The following is a 579-nucleotide window of genomic DNA, read 5'->3' as shown; positions in this document are numbered from 1 at the left end:
TATACACAGCCTTGGAACAACAGTATTCTGTTAGTAGATGCATGGATCCAGACATAGATTGAGTGGGTAAAGAGAGGGGAAAGTGCTTATGTGTTTGTTTTATGAATATTGGTTTCACCTGTCCTGGTGTGGCACTATGGGTTAATGCTTTGGACTGCAAAGTTGCTTTGAACCACAAGGTTGACAGTTCAAGCTCACAAGCTGCACCTTGGGAACCCTACATAGGGTCTCAATGACACTTAACAATAACAACAACTATTGTAAAATAAACATTTATGTGTGATAGAAATGAACATTGAGAATTATGATTACACAAAGTTTATAAGCCTGTCTTCAGCCTAAAACTGATTGGATCTGTAAAAGGAGAGTTAGAATTTGCCCAGAAAAAAATAGGCTCCTTGTTAATTCTTTGGTGAAATTCTGAGCCCTACCCAGAACCTTCTGAGTTGGCACAGAAGATTCTTATTGAAAAGAAATACCTGCAGAAAAAAAACTGGATTGTTTGGCTATTTGACTTTCAAGTAAGCTGTTTGCTTTAGAGGCATCAGGGCAAGAAAAGTCACCCAATCAGAGTAAACC

The sequence above is a fragment of the Chrysochloris asiatica genome, unplaced genomic scaffold (assembly GCF_000296735.1).
Source record: "Chrysochloris asiatica unplaced genomic scaffold, ChrAsi1.0 scaffold00279, whole genome shotgun sequence".
Lineage (NCBI taxonomy): Eukaryota > Metazoa > Chordata > Mammalia > Afrosoricida > Chrysochloridae > Chrysochloris > Chrysochloris asiatica.
This window is presented reverse-complemented; position numbering follows the sequence as displayed.